Here is a 17,659-nt window from a genome sequence, read left to right on the forward strand (position 1 = left end):
TGTCCCGACCTATTATAAATATAACTTTAAAAATAAATCAAAATTAGCCGACGGAGTCTAAACAAAAGATGTAGAGCATAATTTCACCTACACGTGGATATAAAGAACGTTAAAAATGGAGTTCGTATGCGAAAGTTACGAATTTTTGAAGTTTGTGGCACAAACTTCGAGGTTGGTTGTAACAGCCCGGATTTCCAGGTACCTTTATTGTTTTGATTTTTGGTGTTTTGAGAGGGGACTCGGCGAGTTGGAGCTCAGACTCGCCGAGTAGGGTCGCGATTCTGGACGCGGGATTCGTCTGGACTCGGCGAGTCCAGGATATGGACTCGGCGAGTCCTCGCTGTTTAATGAAACCCTAATTTCTCGGGTTTGGGACCTATTTAAAGGGCCTTATGGCCGTCATTTGTACCCAACAGTCCATAGAGAGAAACCCTAGAGTGCTTTAGCGATTTGAGAGAGAAAGGAAGCATTTCTTGACCTTTGTATGTTGTTTAGCAAAGAAGAGGGAGGTTCTAGCCAAGAGGAGGCAAAGGAGGTTGCTATTCTGTGGATTTGAAGCTTAGATCTTCAATCTAAAGGTATGATTTCGGCTGATCTTCTGTTTTGTGAAGTATGTTGGGTTTTAGGGTTTCTTGTGACCTTTGTTGGGTTGATTGGATGGCCAAATAGTCCCTTGCTAGCGATGAGGCTTTGGATCTGGATCCATAGAGGTCCAGAGAGCCTCATTCATCAAGCTTTATGAAGAGCAATGGAGGTTATGAACTTGAGTAGTGATATTTGTTGATAATCCTTCATATATGGTCATATAGAGGTTGTATGTGCACCAAGTTTGGGGCTTTATGTGGTGAATCAGTCTAGAAAGGCCAGATCTATGAATTGTTGGAACAGATCTGACCTTAGAAGCGAGTTTGAGTGATTGCATGTCATGGACTCGCCGAGTCCGATGAGCAGACTCGGCGAGTCCGATGAGCAGACTCGGCGAGTAGCTTGAAGATTGCCGTGGACTGGCCAGTGAGTGGTCCAGTCGAGTCATGGGTTGACTCAGTGAGTCAGGGCGAGTTAGAGAGGGTTGACAGGTGGATTGAGTCGAGCTGGGACTCGCCGAGTTGTTCTTGAGACTCGGCGAGTTGAGTCGGGGTGGCCCCGCGATTCTCCCAGGTGGGACTCGTCGAGTTAGGGGAAGTACTCGACGTGTAAGAAGGGAATCCTAGAGAGTTGGTGAAAACGTCTAGACTCGCCGAGTTGCCCTTGTGCACTCGCCGAGTCCGGTCAAAGTTGACCGTTGACCGTTGACCAGAGTTGACCTGTGTTTGACTTCTTAGGGATAGTCAAGCTTAGAAGATAAAAGTGTTAATAAGAGATGTATGATGTTATAGGGAGATTGTAGCTCGGAGGATCGAGCACGAGTGATTCCGGGATTTGATAGCTATCGATATTCGCGAGGTGAGTCTTCTCACTATACTGTACCCGGAAGGGTTTGATTGTGTGACCGGAAGGTCGGATATGATATGAGACATATGTGCTAAATGTGATATGTAATTGTTATATGTGCTATGTATGATATGCTTAATGTGGGCCGGAAGACATTATGTTATGGGCCGGAAGGCGATTATATTATGGGCCGGAAGGCGTTGTAATGTGGACCGAAGGGTTGGCTGGGTAGGACCGGAAGGTTTACCCAGCAGGGACGGAAGTCCCCTGAGACACATGGACCGGAAGGTCAGGGCCTGGAAAGGCGTATGTGCGTAAGTTGTATTTTGGGGAACTCACTAAGCAATTATGCTTACAGTTGTTGTGTATGTGTTTCAGGTACTAGCGAGGACCGTGGGAAGGCGCCGGCGTGATCTGTACACACTGATAGATGATTTATGATCTTGGGATTCATATGATTTGTATTATGATATGACACGTTGAATGTTTATGCCTTGTTTTGGATAAAAACACTTTATTTTGAAATGAAAAATTTGTTTAAAAATTTCCGTTGTTACAAATTGGTATCAGAGCCTTGGTTTGAGGGATTCGGGTGCACCTTCGGGCGTAACTGAACTCAAACCGAGGATTTGAGGAAAACTTTTAAAATAAAGGCATAAAATTTTATAAATAATTTTGTGGTAAACAAGAATGAAGCAGTGTGTACGATCAGCCAGCGCCCGAACGGTAAAGATCCCCAAAATACCTTACAATGTTATGTTAAGAGATATGATATGATATAAATTGTTATGCATGCTAGAAGACTAGGTATTCATGATAGGACTAGAGTGGCCTGATTTGTGATGCCTTAGTCTAGGGAAGTCTGTTGTTATGAGATGCTTTGATAGCGAGCGGGTAGTTAGTGCATAACAAGAGTAGAGTACTCACGATCCGGGGTTTGGGGAGGAAGACTTGGGATGAATGCTGATGCGGTGTGGTTGGTAGTATTGGGCCCGTACTACCGAAGACACCGGGTCAGTGGGCAACCCAAGTAAGAATCCCTAGATATCGGAGACTGAGTAGGGTTGCGTTATCGAGTACGATTATACTCGATAGAGTCTCTGATAGTTTTATGTTGTATTTCAGAGGCATCATGGTTGGACCACGCCACAGACCGAGTACGAGCAGTGTGAGTGACAAGGAGATTCGTCAGATGATTCATGAGGAGGTGGCTGCGGCGATCCGGGCCGAGATTCCGGAGATGTTTGGGTCTATTAAGACCACTTTGATGGAGACTTTTGATGAGCGGTACGCCGCGTTGACTGAGGCTGCAGCCGCTGCAGCTACCGCAGCTGTGGCCGCTGCCAGGCCACAGGGAGGTGACTCGTTGCTGTTTCGGGAGTTCAGCAACACGAAGCCACCTGAGTTTGACGGGACGCAGGATCCGATCGCTGCGATGAGGTGGATCGCTGATATTGAGGGGTGCTTCTACACTTGTTCATGTCCGGAGCATCTGAGGGTACGGTTCGCCTTGAACCAGCTCCGTTTGGGAGCGAAGGATTGGTGGAAGTTCGTGACGGCGAACTTCACTTTGGCAGAGATTTCAGCTGTGTCGTGGGAGAGGTTTACCTCTATGTTCAGAGACGAGTATGTTCCCCCGGTGGAGAGGGAACGGTTGGTTCAGGAGTTCTTGACCCTCAAGCAGGGTACTGATTCGGTTACGGTGATCACGCGGAAGTTTCATGAGAGGGCGATGTTCTGCCCCGAGCAGGTGTCCACAGAGCAGGCTCAGATGAGCCGGTATTTGGGTGTGTTGAGGAGGGATATTCGGGAGTTCGTGTCGAACTCCACATATCATACCTTTGCTGAGCTTCAGGCGAATGCCAGGAAGCGTGAGATCGAGTTGGAGACCCAGGCCAGGGAGGAGGCCGAGTCTCAATGGGTGGATCGGCGGCCTGCTCATTCTCAGCCGGCAGCCAAGCGGACTAAGTCCTCCAATTCGAGGACGGGAGGTCCGAAAGGCCGCACTTGCGGAAAGTGCGACAAGGGTCACGAGGGGACATGTCGATTTGGTGCTTGCTACAAGTGTGGCAAGGAGGGGCACATCGCTAGGGATTGCCCCAAGGGGTTTATGGTTTGCTTTCATTGCAACCAGACCGGCCATCGTAAGGCCGAGTGCCCTCAGCTTCTTCAGGGATCTGCACCTGCTGCCAGGGCTACTGAGACTCGACCAGTGAAGGCCGAGGCCCCGAGGGCTCGTGGAAGAGCCTTTCAGCTGACTGCGGAGGAGGTCCGCGCTGCGCCCGATGTTGTGGCAGGTATGCTTATTTCATGTATTTATTTTGATGTTGAGATGTTATGCTTATGTTACGTTATGTGTAGGTACTTTCCTTGTGAACTCTGTACCTGCTTTAGTGTTATTTGACTCGGGTGCGAGTCGGTCTTTTGTATCTTTGGCCTTTAGTCAGCAGATCAGTGTTAGTCATGAGCCGTTGAGTCGGCCTCTGAGAGTTTCTATAGCTGATGAGAGAGTGATTTGTGCCACGGAGGTTCTCCGGGGATGTGTGTTAGAGATTTTCGGGGTCGAGTTTCCGATTGATTTGATTCCTATTGTGATGGGTGATGTCTGTGTCATTGTGGGCATGGACTGGTTGAGCCGTTTCGGCGCAGTTATCAACTGTGAGCGTCAGCTGGTGACCATACGAGATCCTAGTGGGGGAGTTCTTTCAGTGTACGGCGAGGGTACCCGTTCAGGATCAGCTTTTTGTTCGGCCGCTAGGGCGAGACAGTGTCTACAGCAGGGCTGTAAGGGTTTTGTGGCGTATGTGATGGATACGCGGGTGACTTCCGAGAGACCGAGTTCAGTTGAGGAGGATCCAGTGGTGCGTGAGTTTCCAGATGTTTTTCCCGAGGAGCTGCCGGGTGTACCTCCTGTGAGGCAAGTGGAGTTTGGTATTGATTTGGTTCCGGGGGCCGCGCCTATCGCTAAGGTGCCTTATCGTCTTGCACCTCCAGAGATGCAAGAGTTATCCTCACAGCTTCAGGAGTTGCTGGGGAAGGGATTCATTCGGCCAAGCAGCTCGCCGTGGGGAGCACCTATTCTGTTCGTCATGAAGAAGGATGGTTCACACCGGATGTGCATTGATTACCGGGAGTTGAACAAGCTGACGGTCAAGAACCGTTACCCGTTACCGAGGATCGACGATTTATTCGATCAGTTGCAGGGAGCATCTTGGTTTTCCAAGATCGATTTGAGGTCGGGATATCATCAGGTGAGAGTGCGGGATGAGGACGTCCAGAAGACATCGTTCAGGACGCGATATGGGCATTATGAGTTTGTGGTGATGCCTTTTGGGCTCACCAATGCCCCGGCTGTGTTCATGGATCTCATGAACAGGGTATGCAGGCCGATGTTGGATCGGTCGGTGATTGTATTTATCGATGATATTCTGGTGTATTCGAGATCTAGAGAGAGCAGCATGAGGAGCATTTGAGGGAGGTCCTTGGGGTTTTGAGATCGGAGAAGCTTTATGCAAAGTTCTCCAAGTGTGATTTCTGGTTGCGGGAGGTCCAGTTCCTAGGACATCTCGTTAACCAGGAAGGGATTCTGGTCGATCCGGCCAAGGTTGAGGCGGTGATGAGTTGGGAGGTGCCGAAGTCACCATCTGAGATCAGGAGCTTCCTTGGGTTGGCAGGGTATTATCGGAGATTTATCAAGGATTTCTCCAAGATCGCAGTGCCGCTCACCAGATTGACCCGGAAGGGTGTCGCATTCTCATGGGGTCCCGAGCAGCAGACCTCCTTTGAGACACTTCACCAAAGGTTGTGCGAAGCCCCAGTATTAGCCCTCCCGGAAGGGATGGAGGATTTTGTGGTATATTGTGATGCATCAATTTTAGGGTTGGGTGCGGTGTAGATGCAGAGGGGTCATGTGATAGCATATGCATCGAGGCAGCTGAAGCCTCATAAGACGAGATATCCCACACATGATCTAGAGTTGGGGGCAGTAGTGTTCGCTCTCAAGATTTGGCGTCACTACTTGTATGGGGTTCGATGTACGATATACACGGACCATAAGAGTTTGAAGTACTTGATGGATCAGCCCAACCTAAATATGCGTCAGAGGAGGTGGTTGGATGTGGTCAAGGATTATGATTGCGAGATCCTGTACCACCTAGGCAAGGCTAATGTGGTAGCCGATGCGTTGAGCCGCAGGGCGGAGAGCACTCCACTGCGAGATGTATGTTTGAGATTGACTGTGATAGCTCCGGTATTGGATGCCATTCGTGGGGCACAGGCTGAGGCTGTGCGACCGGAGATGCAGAAGAGGGAACGGGTCGTTGGTTTGGTTTCAGAGTTCGTTACGGATGGTCGAGGGCTTATGACTTTTCAGGGTCGGAATTGGGTACCGTTTGTGGGCGGTACGCGTACTACTTTGATGGAGGAGGCTCATCGGTCGAAATTTTCGATCCATCCGGGGGCCACGAAGATGTATTTGGATTTGAGGAGAGAGTATTGGTGGCCCTGTATGAAGAGGGACGTAGCCTGGTTTGTTGAGAGGTGTTTGACCTGCCGCAGGGTTAAGGCCGAGCAGCAGAGACCGCATGGCAAGTTGCAGCCATTGGAGGTTCCCGAATGGAAGTGGGAACAGATCACTATGGATTTCATCACCAAATTGTCGAGGACTGCCAAAGGAGTTGATGCAATTTGGGTGATTGTGGACAGGTTGACGAAGAGCGCTCACTTCCTTGCCATCAGTGAGAGTTCTTCAGCGGAGAAGTTGGCGGAGATATATGTGAGGGAAGTGGTATCTCGGCATGGGGTGCCGATCTCGATTGTTTCGGACCGTGATGTGCGTTTCACTTCCAGATTTTGGAAGAAATTTCATGAGGAGTTGGGTACTAGGTTGCATTTTAGTACCGCATATCATCCCCCGACAGACGGCCAGAGCGAGCGGACGATTCAGACGCTTGAGGACATGCTTCGAGCATGTGTGTTAGATTTCGGGGGTAACTGGGATGCGTATTTACCCTTGGTAGAGTTTTCCTACAACAACAGCCATCATTTGAGCATTGGTATGCCACCCTTTGAGCTGTTGTATGGTAGGAGGTGTCGGACCCCCATCTGTTGGGGAGAGGTTGGGCAGAGAGTGATGGGCAGTACAGAGATCGTGCTTCAGATGACAGAGCAGATTCAGCAGGTCAGACAGAGGCTATTAACCGCCCAGAGCCGACAGAAGAGTTATGCAGACAGACGCCGGTCCGAGCTTGAGTTTCAGGTCGGCGACTTCGTTCTCCTGAAGGTCTATCCTTGGAAAGGAGTGATTCGATTCAGGAAGAGGGGCAAGTTGGGACCCCGGTATATTGGGCCATTTCGTGTGATTGCAAGGGTAGGCCGGGTAGCCTATCGTTTGGAGTTGCCAGCAGAGTTGGGGCAGATCCACGACACTTTTCATGTGTCGCAATTGAGGAAGTGTATAGTCGATGAGTCGGCAGTGGTCCCATTAGAGGATATTCAGGTGGATGCGAGCCTGAATTATGCCAAGAGGCCAGAGGCCATCAGGGATCGGAAGATCAAGGTTCTGAGGAACAAGGAGGTACCTCTGGTGTTGGTTCAGTGGCAACACCGGAAGGGATAGGAGATGACCTGGGAGCCGGAGCGCGAGATGCGGGAGCAGCATCCGGAGCTATTTTCAGAGCGAGACTTCGAGGGCGAAGTCTAGTTCTAGTGGGGGAGAATTGTAACAGCCCGGATTTCCAAGTACCTTTATTGTTTTGATTTTTGGTGTTTTGAGAGGGGACTCGGCGAGTTGGAGCTCAGACTCGCCGAGTAGGGTCGCGATTCTGGACGCGGGATTCATCTGGACTCGGCGAGTCCAGGATATGGACTCGGCGAGTCCTCGCTATTTAATGAAACCCTAATTTCTCGGGTTTGGGACTTATTTAAAGGGCCTTATGGTCGTCATTTGTACCCAACAATCCATAAAGAGAAACCCTAGAGTGCTTTAGCGATTTGAGAGAGAAAGGAAGCATTTCTTGACCTTTGTGTGTTGTTTAGCAAAGAAGAGGGAGGTTCTAGCCAAGAGGAGGCAAAGGAGGTTGCTATTCTTTGGATTTGAAGCTTAGATCTTCGATCTAAATGTATGATTTCGGCTCATCTTCTGTTTTGTGAAGTATGTTGGGTTTTAGGGTTTCTTTTGACCTTTGTTGGGTTGATTGGAGGGCCAAATAGTCCCTTGCTAGTGATGAGGCTTTGGATCTGGATCCATAGAGGTCCAGAGAGACTCATTCATCAAGATTTATGAAGAGCAATGGAGGTTATGACCTTGAGTAGTGATATTTGTTGATAATCCTTCATATATGGTCATATAGAGGTTGTATGTGCACCAAGTTTGGGGCTTTACGTGGTGAATCAGTCTAGAAAGGCCAGATCTATGAATTGTTGGAACAGATCTGACCTTAGAAGCGAGTTTGAGTGATTGCATGGCATGGACTCGCCGAGTCCGATGAGCAGACTCGGCGAGTAGCTTGAAGATTGCCTTGGACCGACCAGTGAGTGGTCTAGTCGAGTCATGGGTTGACTCAGTGAGTCAGGGCGAGTTAGAGAGGGTTGACAGGTGGACTGAGTCGAGCTGGGACTCGCCGAGTTGTTCTTGAGACTCGGCGAGTTGAGTCGGGGTGGCCCCGCGATTCTCCCAGGTGGGACTCGTCGAGTCAGGGGAAGTACTCGACGTGTAAGAAGGGAATCCTAGATAGTTGGTGAAAACGTCTAGACTCGCCGAGTTGCCCTTGTGCACTCGCCGAGTCCGGTCAAAGTTGACCGTTGACCGTTGACCAGAGTTGACCTGTGTTTGACTTCTTAGGGATAGTCAAGCTTAGAAGATAAAAGTGTTAATAAGAGATGTATGATGTTATATGGAGATTGTAGCTCGGAGGATTGAGCACGAGTGATTCCGGGATTTGATAGCTATCGATATTCGCGAGGTGAGTCTTCTCACTATACTGTACCCGGAAGGGTTTGATTGTGTGACCGGAAGGTCGGATATGATATGAGACATATGTGCTAAATGTGATATGTAATTGTTATATGTGCTATGTAACACCCCAAAGTTTGGAAAGTTAAGAAAAGAAAGAAGACCTCAATTTTAAGGAGAGACTCGGCGAGTCCGAGCGGGATCCGGGTCGATGTGTAAGCGACCGACTCGGCGAGTCGGCTAAGGAGACTTGACGAGTTGGGTCTGAACGGGGAAAAACCCTAAATCCGGGACTTGGAGCCTATTTAAGCGTCTCAATCTCCTTCTTAGGGTCCCTTTACTGCCTCTCTACCCCAGAACACCAAACCCTAGCCGCCATATCCGTTTTTGAGCTAGATCTTGCCTTGAAGAATGCACTAAAGCTTGGAGGAGGAAGAAAGACCTTGGAGGTGCAAGAAGGGACTGTAGATCTGGGATTGTGGAGTCATTTCAGACCAATTGGAGGTAATAAGCTGTTGCTTGGACTCCCTTTGCATCTAGATCTATTCTTATGTGTGAGTTTTGGTCATTGTTGGTATGATATGTAACCAATTCGAGTTGGAGGTTCAGATCTGAGGTTGCTACCTCAGATCCATGTTGGTTTTGGTCTTGAATCCCCTAAAGTATAAGCCCTTGGTATGTTGAAGAAGCATGTTTGCCATAAACCCTAGTTTAGTGTGTTTTGAGCATAGATCTCTCAATCTACACGTAAAGTTTGCCACTTTACGTGGGGAATAGGCCCTAGAAGTATAGATCTATGAGTTGGAAGCTCTGTTTGGCTCGAAAAGCCACTGCATGGATTGAGGACTGGATAGACTCGGCGAGTCCTTCAAGTGGACTCGGCGAGTAGCTTGAAGATGAGGAGGAACTCGACGAGTAGGATGAACAACTCGTCGAGTCGGGTGAAGTTAGGCATGGACTCGGCGAGTTGGACGAACAACTCGACGAGTTGGTTGAAGATTGTCTAGGACTCGGCGAGTCAGATCGCGAAACCCTAAACCCTTCGAGTTGAGACTCGAATCAGCGAGTCGGGTGGTGACTCAGCGAGTTGGACAGGTCAGGACTTGGAACTAGTTGGACTCGGCGAGTCATAGACTGACTCGGCGAGTCGAGTCGCGAATAAGAAAGACCTGAGCGTATGAACTCAGCGAGTTAGTAGGTAGACTCGGCGAGTAGGGTTGACCAGGATTTTGACCTTGACCAGAGTTGACCTAGTGACCTTTGGAGGTCAGTTGGACTAAGTGTTATATTGGCTTTTGAAGCTCGAAGAGTTAGTGGAGCAGCAGTTCGGAGTCAGAGGTCAAGTAGCAGTCAAGAGGATTAGCAGCATCAGTTCAGCAGTCTCAGGTGAGTTTCCTTCCAGTAGGAACGGGTCTAAGGCCACAATGCCGGCCCGTTTAGCTAGCAGTAGTTTTCAGATGTTGATCTGATACAGTAGTTACTATGTTTGATGCCTTCGTGGCTCATACAGGATTTATGTGTTATGTGTTCCGGGCTACGGCCCGATGTAGTATGCAGTATATGTGAGTTTATGCCAGTTGATATGTTATGATATGCTGTGTTCAGTTAGCTTCGGACTTCGGTCCGATGGAGGGGACAAGGTCCCAGACAGTCAGCTTCGGACTTCGGTCCGATGGAGGGGGCAAGGCCCCAGTCAGTTAGCTTCGGACTTCGGTCCGATGGAGGGGACAAGGTCCCAGACAGTCAGCTTCGGACTTCGGTCCGATGGAGGGGGCAAGGCCCCAATCAGTTAGCTTCGGACTTCGGTCCGATGTCAGCTTCGGACTTCGGTTCGATGTAGGGGGCAACGCCCCAGTCAGTTAGCTTCGGACTTCGGTCCGATGTCAGCTTCGGACTTCGGTTCGATGTAGGGGGCAAGGCCCCAGTTAGTCCGGGCTTCGGTCCGATGCAGTGGGAAAGGCCCAATATGTGCTTTATATGTTTTTGTGTGGTATGTGGTAGATTGGGGGAGCTCACTAAGCTTCGTGCTTACGGTTTTCAGTTTTGGTTTCAGGTACTCGGTTTTCAAAAGAGGAGCTCGGGAAGATTGTAGAGCACACACCATAGTCAGTTAGCCTGGGAATGTTTGACTCTGATAATGATATTATGTTTTGAATTTAATACTCGAAAGTTATGTTTGACTTATGATACGTTTTATAAATCCAGTTTTAGTAATGTTTTAAAAGAAATTTTTAGTCGTGATTTTTGGGTCGTTACAAGTTGGTATCAGAGCCTTGGTTTGAGGGATTCGGGCGCACTCCCGAGTGTGTCTGAACTCAAACTAAGGAAGTGGTATATAGTTTTCAAAAGAAAAATCGTAGTTACAAAAGAATTTTGAGAAAAGAAAACAATTTTAGAAAAAGTATAAAGAAAAGAGTTTTAGAAAAAGCAAAAAGAGTTTTGAAAAGAGAAAAGGGTGTGGTGCATGCAATCAGCCGAGCTTAAGTAAGTACTCCCAATTTACCCATACAAGTTATATTATGATTATCAGTATCAGTTTCAGTATCGGTTTCAGTTTCAGTTTCAGTTACAGCTTCAGTAGAACAGCATGCTAGAATAGGACTAAGGATCTAGGATGATGCCTTATGTGCCTGCTTTATGTGTTCAGCTTTATGAGAATTGCATGCTAGTATTGAGTAGACAGCAGTAGGATAGCCTGTTTAGGTTATGCCTGGTAGCGCGAGCTTAGCATTGTATGCTAGTGTAGTTTCTCGTTATGAGAATAGTTTTGCCTGAGTATGTTTCCTTTATCCGAATGCTGCTTGCTTTGTGCTTTGTGGGACTCTGAGTGGTGGGAGTTAGCCATTAGGTGAATACGTCACATCACATGTGAGCAGGGTTGAATAATCTCAGAGTGCTGGATTTGGCCCTACTGCGCAGCTATCGTTTGAGTCCAACCGTTGTAGGGACGAGACTTTTACTCGAAGGATTATCCGAGCCTCATTACATGTGATGGTATTCAGGTGGTGGCTAATTGGCATTACAAAGAGGCCTTCAGCAGCTGAGGACTAGTTGGAGTAGAGTCAGAAGTTCCCTAGGGAAAGCCTAGGATGAGAGTAGCAGAGATCAATAGAAGAGTAAAGGGGACTTGGTGGAGTTGAGGTAACTCTTGAGGAAAGTACGGATAGATGTGGAAGGTAGTAGGGGCCCATACTACTGAAAGCAGAGGATCCGTATTCGATTCAAGAGGGGCCGAGGCAAAACCAAGGAACTAGTAGAGTATGTGAGAGATCCCTCAGCAGTAGTATGAAAATTGATCAGGATTTTGTTATATTTTCAGCATGGTGACGTTGCGCGAGATACCAGTTAGCAGTTCAGGTGTCGAGGAGGGGTCTGGCTCGGGCTTCAGAGCCGGGCAGCTTGATGATCAGATGAGGGATTTCATTTCTGCAGAGATTATGTGCAACATCATTGATCAGACTCCAGTGATTTTCGGTTCAGTTAGAGAGGCCATTGTGGAGCTCATGGACAGTCATCTTGAGGCCTTTAAGGCCAGGATAGTTTCAGGGCAGTTTGGGGCTCGTCTAGGCCCCGAATCTTATGGAGTTCAGGGTTCCATCAGGGAGGGAGATCCCATTTCTAGTTCCTGCCATCAGGGGGAAGGGGTGAGTGGGGCATTCTGTCTCCAAGAGAGACTATTGCATGATTGGATAGTTGAGGAAGTTTCGCGAGCCATTCGCGAGGATCTGCCCGACATGGTCGTGAGGATCACTGATAGATTGATAGCGAGGCTTCAGGATCAGACATCTGTTGTTCAGTCAGCAGGCGTTGCCGTTGGGGTAACGCAGGAGCGAGAGTCGGGCAGGGAGTCGGAAGGGAAGAGGAAAATGGATGAGACTCAGGTAGCCACAGGTTCGGGTAAGAGGCCCAAGGGTCCAGATTTGAGGACGAGGAACTTTCAGAGCCGCAGTCGATGCGGGAAGTGCGGAAGGACGCACATGGGTGTGTGTAGGCGTAGAAGTGTTGGCGATGCTGGGTGTTTCAAGTGCGGCCAGATTGGTCATTTTAGCAGAGACTGTGTTGTTACCATCGCCCAGGGACTTGATCCGTTATGTTTCCATTGCAGTCAGAAGGGCCACAAGAAGGCCCACTGTCCGAGTTTGTATCCAGCAGGGCAGGTGCCAGCTCCTGCCCTTGGGACTTCTAGTACCGCCAGCAGTTGTCGAGGCCGGGCAAGGGTGCCTACGACTCAGAGCCGAGTTTTCCGCTAGATTTCAGCAGGGATTCGAGCAGCACTGAGTAATGAAGGTACGTAACTTTTGCTTTTCTGTCAGCTTATGTCATGATTATATTGTTATGGTTCTGCATCAATTTGTGGTATAAGTGTTGTGTTATAGTGTGGCTTGCTTGTGATTATGTTATATGCCATTTGCATAACTCAGATAATTGGTTGGTAGTTAGGGGATGTACTCTTATGGAGAAGGTTTCGGAGGATGCAGTAACTGTAGCATGGTTGGGAGAGATTTGGTTCGTTTCGCTAGTTCGGAGTGGTTAGTGATTTGGATGGATTGAGAAGTTCAGAATTGGGAGTTCGAGAACTTTTCCCAGCGGTTAGTTCATGTAATCGAGATGGTTAGAAGCTGGTTGGGAATCCAGGATTGGAGGACCACCTGTCGGACGCATAAAAGTCGAAATGAGGATCCTGAGAACGGGTAACAAGAGATGTTTTCGTATTAGTAGCCAGTGTCTGAGGCAGCATGCAGGTTGCGTAGATTAAGGAGTTGGGAGGTTGGAAACTTCCCAACAATAGCTTCTTGTATTCGGATTAGTAGACGGTTGGTTTGGGAACCAAGCCGAAGAATTCCTCGACGAAGCGCTAAGAATATCAAGGATATAAGATGTTGAGGTTGATGCAGTATTCGAAGACTAAGGGCTGTTTTTTTTTAGAAATCGGGATGAGGAATCACTAGCAGGACTAGGGATAGTCAGGATGTTCTCGAGATAGTAGTAGTGTTGTAAGTCTGCGGGGGTAACCGTAGCATTCACTAGCAGTCAGATAGTAGTAGTGGTGTTGTAAGTCTGCGGGGGTAACCGTAGCATCCACTAGCAGCCAGATAGTATTAGAGAGTTGTAAGTCCGCGAGCGTAGTCGTAACTTTTTATCAGATTGGTAGGTAGCATGAGCGCGTGTTAGACCTAGAGAATGAGGGTTGGGAATTAGATCCTAATTTGAGATCATTGTAGATATGGCTCAGAGGTAGAGGCTGGTGCGCAACGGCGACATTTGTAGGAGCCGCTCATCATTTGAGGTGAGTCTTCTCACTCTACGTTACCTTGAGTGGTAGTTATGTGTGACCGGAAGGTCGTATGTGCTTACATTGAGTATTATGTTATCCTGTTGTATGTGACATGCTATGCATTATGTCTTTGTGATTTATGCTATGCGGACTTTATAGACCGGACCGGAGGGTCCAACGATTCATGAGGCCGGAAGGCTCAAGCAGACCGGACCGGAGGGTCCAACGAGCTTAGGACCAAAGGGTCCACAGAATTGTGGGACTGGAGGGTCTCACTGAGACACATTGACCAGAGGGTCAAACTGAGTTATAGCCTCGAGTGGCTAATATGTGTTGTATGTGGTATTTTGGGGAACTCACTAAGCTTCGTGCTTACCGTGTTATGTGTTATGTGTTTCAGGTTCTTATCAGGATCGCAAGAAGGCGGCGGCTCGATTGTACACACCAGAGAAAAGAGTCACGAATGGGGATCCTGGATTTTGATAATGTTTTGAAAACTTTGTTGACTATTAAATGGTGTTTATTTAAAATGACATGTGTTTTATGAAATTAAAAATGAAAATTTTGTTTGAAAATTTACGGTGTTACATTTCCAATTTAAATTTTCATTTTTAAACCACAAAATGTATATCATATCATAATCTCAAATCCAAAACAACAGTGTTTTCAAAACAAATCCCAAGATCTCTCTCTAATGTGAACTCCATCGGTGTGGGTGTGTACGAGTCAAGTCGTCGCCTTCTCACGGTCCTTGCTGGTACCTGAGACATCAAACACAACAACTGTAAGCATAAATGCTTAGTGAGTTCCCCAAAATACCACATACCACAAATACGCCACTCGAGGGTAAACCCGACCCTTCGGTTAAGATGTCTCAGCGGGACCCTCCAGTCCCGCAGCTCGTCGGACCCTCCGGTCCAGTCATAGCTCATTGGGCCCTCTGGCCCGGTCTGAATCATTGGACCCTCCGGTCCGGTCTATATAATCATACATCATACAAATAACACATAACATGTAATCTCTAATATAACACATATTCTCATACATAGCACATAAGACCCTCTGGTCAACTCAGAATACCACTCAAGGTAACGTATAGTGAGAAGACTCACCTCGCGTAACTCGGTAACTCGGAAAACCTCGAACTCGGTGAATAGGACCTAGCCTCCGCCTAATCATATGAAATATACACTTGTCATCAACATAATTTCCCAAGGCTAGACCAAACTCTCTAAACACTCTTAGGAAGGGTAAAAGACCATTTTACCCCCCCCCCCCTGCTAGGCTCAAATACACTAGAGTTGACCAAACCCTAAAAGTCAACAAAAGTCAACCCTCTCCGGGTTACACTGCGCATACCAACATGTACGCTGGGCATACCCGGAGCTTCCACAAAATCGGGGTACGCGACACTCTACGTTGCGCGTACTGGGATTACGCCCAACGTAACACCCAGTTCCCTTATCCCACTCATTCAAACCTTAATCTGTTAAGACTTTCGTCCAAACTCCAGATCTGACTCCTTTTATACGACTTAATCCATAAAGTCGAGACCTTTAAGCCTTTGCATGGCTGTAGAGGTCACCGTGTGCTCAAAACACCATTTTTATTTCCATAATGGGACTATAACTCATGCATGACACTAGATCCACGACCAAGACTGGATTTTTATGAACCCTTAACATCAACCACACTAGAAGAGGCCAGATTCATGCTCATGGAGACTATTTGCACACAAAGTCTCAAACTTTGGACCCAAAAACCCTAAAATGGTCCCCAAAAGCAAAACTTAAGAAGAACAAGGAAAGCTCAGAGCTTTTTACCTCAAAAGAGATCTCCAACCACTGTAGAGCACGGATCTACACTTGTTCTTCCACTTTTAGCACCAACAATGGCTCCTCCTTCTCTTCTTCACCTTGAAAAGTTAACTCCAAGCTCAAAACATACACACACAGGCTATGGCACGGATCTCAGCTTGTCAAGGGAGTCACTCAAGGAATATGGTGGCTAGGGAAAAGGGTCACATGTTCCTTTTATAGTGCACAAGCTGGAAATTAGGGTTTGCATCTGGGCTCACTACGCCCAGCGTACCCCTGAGTACGCCCAACGTACCCCTGAGTACGCCCAGCGTACTCGGTCAAGTCCGCGTCCAAACTAAGCGCGTGAGTACGCGCGGCGTACACCCCAGTACGCCCAGCGTACTCGCCAATTCAACATACAACTCAAAGGACTACACTTGCCAACTTTCAAAATAGAAGGACCATAAAGCTTACCTGGATTTTGGGCTGTTACAATTCTCCCCCACTAGAACCAGACTTCGCCCTCGAAGTCTCATGCTGCGAACAACTCCGGATGCTGCTCCCGCATTTCTGACTCCGGCTCCCAGGTCAGCTCGGACCCCTTCCGATGTTGCCACTGGACCTGAACCAGGGGCACTTCCTTGTTCCTCAGAACCTTTATCCTCCGATCCAAAATCGCAATCGGCTTCTCGGCATAATTCAGACTTGCGTCCACCTGGATGTCCTCCAACGGTACCACTGCCGACTCATCGACAATGCACTTCCTCAGCTGCGACACATGGAAGGTATCATGAATCTGGTCCAACTCCGCAGGTAGCTCTAGGCGATATGCTACCTTGCCTACCCTCGCGATCACCCTAAGCGGCCCAATATACCGGGGCCCCAGCTTGCCCCTTTTCTTGAATCGGATCACTCCTTTCCAAGGAGATACCTTCAGGAGTACGAAATCACCGACCTGGAACTCGAGCTCAGATCGTCGCCTATCTGCATAACTCTTCTGACGACTTTGAGCGGTCAACAACCTCTGTCTGACCTGCTGGATCTGCTCTGTCGTCTGAAGCACTATCTCCGTACTACCCATCACGCGTTGCCCCACCTCACCCCAGCAAATAGGGGTACGACACCTCCTCCCATACAACAGCTCAAAGGGTGGCATACCGATGCTCGAATGATGGCTGTTGTTGTAGGAAAACTCCGCCAAGGGCAAATATGTGTCCCAGCTCTCTCCGAAATTCAACACACATGCTCGGAGCATGTCCTCGAGCGTCTGAATCGTCCGCTCACTTTTCCCGTCAGTCTGTGGGTGGTATGCAGTACAAAAATGCAGCCTCGTACCCAACTCCTCGTGAAATTTCTTCTAGAATCTGGAAGTGAAACGCACATCTCGGTCTGAAACGATCGAGATGGGTACTCTATGCCGCGATACCACCTCCCTCACGTATAGCTCTGCTAATCTTTCCGCAGAAGAACTCTCGCTAATAGCGAGAAAGTGGGCGCTCTTCGTCAATCGGTCCACTATCACCCAGATCGCGTCGACACCCCTTGCCGTTATCGGCAATTTGGTGATGAAATCCATGGATATCTGCTCCCACTTCCACTCCGGAATCTCAAGCGGCTGCAGCTTACCATGCGGTTTTTGGTGCTCGGCCTTAACCCTACGACATGTTAGGCATCTCTCAACGAACCACGCCACATTCCTCTTCATACAGGGCCACCAATATTCCCTCTTCAGATCCAGATACATCTTAGTGGCCCCGGGATGGATCGAAAACTTCGATCTGTATGCCTCCTCCATCAAGATAGTACGCGTCCCGCCCATAAACGGTACCCAAATCCGACCCTGAAAGGTCATAAGCCCTCGGCTATCGGTAACAAACCCTGACACCTACCCGATAACTCTCTCTCTCTCTTACGGTTCTCCGGCCTCACTGCCTCGGCCTGGGCCCCTCTGATGGTATCCAATACCGGAGTCATCACCGTCAACCTCATACAAATATCCCGCATCGGGGCACCCTTTGCCCTACGACTCAGGGTGTCGGCTACCACATTAGCCTTGCCCGGGTGGTACAGGATCTCGCAATCATAATCCTTTACCACATCCAGCCATCTCCTCTGCCGCATGTTCAGATTGCTCTGATCCATCAAATACTTCAAGCTCTTGTGGTCAGTGTATATCGTACACCGAACCCCATACAGATAGTG

At 48.5% G+C, this 17,659-nt stretch overlaps 1 long non-coding RNA gene across 1 annotated transcript; it reads left to right on the forward strand.

Moving 5' to 3' along the window:
- Nucleotides 1–275: 275 nt before the first annotated feature.
- Nucleotides 276–1,975, forward strand: LOC128132011 (uncharacterized). The gene is made up of 2 exons (XR_008229940.1): nt 276–578; nt 1,377–1,975. It is a non-coding gene; the product is annotated as an uncharacterized LOC128132011 (long non-coding RNA).
- The last annotated feature ends 15,684 nt before the right edge of the window (nt 1,976–17,659 follow it).

This window comes from Lactuca sativa, chromosome 2 (assembly GCF_002870075.4).
Source record: "Lactuca sativa cultivar Salinas chromosome 2, Lsat_Salinas_v11, whole genome shotgun sequence".
NCBI classification, from domain to species: Eukaryota; Viridiplantae; Streptophyta; class Magnoliopsida; order Asterales; family Asteraceae; genus Lactuca; species Lactuca sativa.